Below are 4,898 nucleotides of genomic sequence, written 5' to 3' on the forward strand. Positions count from 1 at the left end.
GATCTTGCGGAAAGGTGGGAACCCTCCCCACCTTATATACCGTTTGAGATTAACCTTTTGCCGTCTTAATCTCAGTAATTTACGCTAAAGCCATTGTGGGATACACCAGTGTCAGTGGCCACGTAAGACCTGCTGGGCTCGGGTTAGTGGTGGGCATCGGCCCGGGCTTGCGCCTGTAAATTAGGCCCAAGCTCGGCCCGAACCGGGCTTTTGGCCGGCTCGTGTATATATATATATATATAGGCAGGCTCGGCCTGATTAGTCCCACCTTCCGGCCATGGGCTGAGGTTTTCCCAACGAGCCAGCCCTATGCCCACCCTTAGCCCAGGACTGGTCGCAAAATCTAGTTATCAGGAAAATATAAAATATTAGAAAGAGAAAATCTCATGATATTGTACAAAAATGAGTTTTTTTTTTTGAGAAAATGTGAATGTATGTAAATACATAGAGTAAATATTGACTAAGGTGAAGAACTAATGAGTAAAAATCATTGTTTTTTGTAGATCAAGTGTTACAGATGTGATCTACATGGTTTGTTTAATAGAAAAGTTATTTTAAATCATGTAATTAAGGCAAGTAATTAGGTTTTAAAAGATTCAAAAATCAATGGCCCGCAATGTGTCAAAAAATCATAATTCAAAATATCACATTTTTACATCAGAATCTTTGTGGTTAAATTGAGTGGATACAGCTTGAACCTATGATTTCTTGCTCATTAGTTTCTTTACCTTTATGAGTAGCAAATAATTTTTTATACATAAAATATATACAAAATAAATATGAATACCTAAATAATATAAGTGTGCTGTTGAATACCTTGTGGGGGCGTTTGGTTATAAACTATATATTTTTGTGTGGAGCCCAAACACCCTGTCAAACAACATGAACGGACATGCAAATCAAGGCATGGGCTCTGCTCCTTAATCTGAACCTCACTCGTAGTCACAAATCTCGGTGAGATTTTCAAAATATCGCACAAAAACACAACATATATTTTATCTGCATTTTTCACGTATAGAACGTGAGATTTTTAAAAAACCCGCCTAAATTCATATTATCACGTTCTTTTCGTGAATTTTTCAATAAAAAGCAAAAAACACCTCAAATGAAAAGGTTTTAAGTTTTAACATACTGATTTTGCTGATAGCTTATGGTTAGTCCTTTGGTAGGGATGGAGCTCACACTTTCAAAATATTTGTTTGCACTAAAGGGGTGTTTGAATGTCGCGGAAGGAGGCTCTATGCTTCAATCTGCGCGGAGCCTCTTTCAGCAGTAAATGAATCAGAGCCCCCCCCAGTGTGGAACGCTTCAGCTGAAAGGCAGTGTCTATCGTTTCATTTTTGGGGCTCCTTTTCTGCGAGGAAAGAAAGCCCCATGTTTGTGTTGCCATGGTGAGCCCCGCGAAAACACATCAAAAGTTGGGCGTTTTTGCATAAAAGGCTTTCGGAGACATGCAAATGCTCCCTAAGTGTGAACTGAGTCAGCTGATCCCAACAGTGTCTTTACCATGGTTTATTTATTAAGGATCACACTTTGGATCGAATGCTTTTTGAAGTAAAATATGATAACGCTCACAAAATTAAATAAAGAACATTGACGTGCTTATCACTTGTTGGTTACTATAAAAGCCATTATCTACATTGAAATTGTTTCAATGAATAAAAAAAATGAACGTGTTGTACTAAAAAATGATGTTTTTTTTTTCAAAATTTTCTATAGTTTTTGAAATACGCCCGATGCCCAAATTCTCAAATTTCTGTCTTTAAAGGAACATTTTTACCCTTCACATAAGCTAAATTCCTCCATATATGCAAAAAAAAAAAAAATCAAATGTTCAAATATGAGAATTTGTTTTTAAAAATGTGAATTTCCTATCACACGTTTGTGAATGTCCTGTTTGTGCCTTTTACATGATTTTATTAAAAGAAGGCAAGTAGTACATTGTCACCAACGTCGGTACAAAGCCCATGACCGATCTAACAGTTATAAAGTTGATATTGACAAGCGAAAATGCTTGTATATCATATATTTTCATTCTTTTTTATGGTAAATAATGTCTCACGCATCACTCCATTTACTCTTATTTATGTATATCTACTAAAAGTGGTTCGTAAAGTAGGACAACATAAAGTGAAGAGTGCTTTGCAAAATGTGTATTTGTTAAGAGTTGTTTAGTGAATTGCTTCTTGGTATTGATCTATTTTTTTTTAAGATATTCTCAAATGTCTTAAGTGATCTACTTATTAAGAGTTTTTTTAAGAATTACTTTTTTAGATTTATCTATTATTTTTTAATGAATTGTTTTAATATTTTATTTGTTAAGTGGTTCATTTTTTACAAGGTGATTTGACTTCAACTGTTACACTCATTGGAGGTTTTACTGTACAAAAAAATAAACTTCACAATATTGTGAAATATTTGATGTAAATTTGAACAAATTGTCAAAGATTGTATGTAAATTTGTCAAATTTGTTAAAGTTTGTATGTAAACCTTACTTAATTGTTTTGTAAATATAATTGAAATATTCATTTCAATTTAAATGTTTTGTATATTTTGTATGTTTATTTTCATATTGCGAAAGATGTGCAAGCATTTTTAATGTTAGTATGGACACTAGAAAAAATATGTCTTACCCACACATTGTATTCATTCCATTTATTCAAAAAATTAATCTGCTAATACATTGCATCCATTACATTTATGCAAGAATATGTCATGCTTCTACATTGTACTCATTAAAAAATAAACCAACTCATATATTTTATTCATCCAATTCATTCAAAAGACAAGTCTACTCATACATTGCATTTATTTCATTCATGCAAAAGTATGTCCTTCTCATATATAGTATTCATTAAATTTATAAAAGAATAAAAATATTATTCATTTCATTCTTTAAAAAATAAACTAACTCATACATTTCATTCATTTTATTCATTTAAAAGATGAACATACTCATACATTGCATTTATTTCATTAATACAAAAAATATATTCAGCTCATACATTGCATTTATTACATTTATTCAAAAATGAACTTGCTTATACATTGCATTCATTTCATTCATGCAAAAAATGTATCATGCTCATACATTGCATTCATATGATTCATTAAAAAATAAACTTGTTTATACATTGTATTCATTCTAAAAGTGAGCATGCTCACACATTGCATTAATTTTATTTATTCAAAAAATGAATATATTCATATATTGCATTCATTCTATTCGTTCAAAAAATGAACATACTCATATATTGTATTTAGTTCATTCATTAAAAAAATGAATATACTCATACATTGTATTTATTTAATTCATGCAAAAATATGTAATGCTCATACACTGCATTTATTTCATTCATTAAAAAAATGAACATACTCATATATTGCATTTATTTCATTTATACAAAAATATGTGATGCTCACATATTGCATTATTTTCATTAATGCAAAAATGAATATGCTCATACATTACATTCATTTTATTCATGAAAAAAATATATTATGCTCAAACATTGCTACTGATCAACTATAATTGTTAATCGTTAATTGCTTTTTTATCATATCTATACAATATAATCAAACTCTAATTTTTCAAGCGTTTTGAGTGAATCCATAGACCTGATCCACATCGTTGACCTTGCAAGCATAAGTCGAGCGTACTGTATGTGTGACACCAAGATCGTGTGCTATAACCGAGCATAGCTTGTTTAACTTTGCAACCAACGGCTTCTTCTTTAGCTATGCAAGCAATTAAGTAAATGTTACCAACTACAACTTTGTTAAAACTATTGTTCTTTGAGACTAATACAAATCTTCAATTAGTATGATAGGTACAAACCGTATAATAGTATACTTTAACTCTCTTAGAGGCCATCATTAACTATTGCAAAAACAAGACCGAAAAAATTTGACCATGAAATAGGAATGATATATTTACCAAAAAAATTTGTCATCGATGATTTTTCGCCGATGAATCACTTTTGATGGATGGGAACCAAAGAACCTTAGTTTTTGAGAAAATGGGATTCGGGTGTGAGTATCTGTCTTTTATACAATGAAGGTCACATAATTCTATATAAACTTTCTATAGTCGAAACGTCACAAACTAACTTTGCATATATAGTACTAAGTTCGTATAACTGAATCTACAAACTTTCGAAACCTGTAAAAACTTCATAAATATTTCATAAAATTCACATATATAGAATGAAGTTCAGACAATTGTTCTAAGAACTTTTTAACTTTTTATAATTGAAACTTGTCAAAACTTCATAAATAGTACACATGAGTTTCGTAAAAATTTTGAAGACTTAAATGCAAACCTTGCATCGTTTGTTTGTGAATGCCCCTACTAGCATTAAATGTGGTGCTTCAATATTTAAAATGATGGTTCGATAGTAAAAAAACAATGGTTCGCATTTTATGTTTTTTTTCCTTTAAAAAATGAAGATGCAAAAGATATTGGAACAAAGAGACAATGCCATAGTTGAGATAGAAGATTTACAAACTTCAACAAATTTCGGTTTAACAGAAGGTTCGCAAATATAGATATGAAAACTTATTGAGGCCCAAAAAAAATTGTGTGAATCTACCTTTTAGTGAGAAGGTGCAATACCTGGAAAGCGTGCCAATATATTGCGCAAACTTCAAAAAGTCCACTATGTGAAGGCTAAAATGGTCATTTTGATGTCGAACATTTGGAATTTTGGACATCAGGCAGATTTTCTAAAATTGTAGGGTTTTTTGGGAAACACATCATTTTTCATACAATAGAGTCATTTTATGAATAAAACATGCCAACTGGGTATTTTGGGCTTTTTATTTTTTTTTTCATTTTTGGCCCCGTAGATTTGTACACCTGGATCACGTGTCTTCAATAAAAAAATGGTATTTGAAG

The sequence above is a fragment of the Nuphar pumila genome, chromosome 12, assembly GCF_984573655.1.
Source record: "Nuphar pumila chromosome 12, dmNupPumi1.hap1.1, whole genome shotgun sequence".
Classification (NCBI taxonomy): domain Eukaryota; kingdom Viridiplantae; phylum Streptophyta; class Magnoliopsida; order Nymphaeales; family Nymphaeaceae; genus Nuphar; species Nuphar pumila.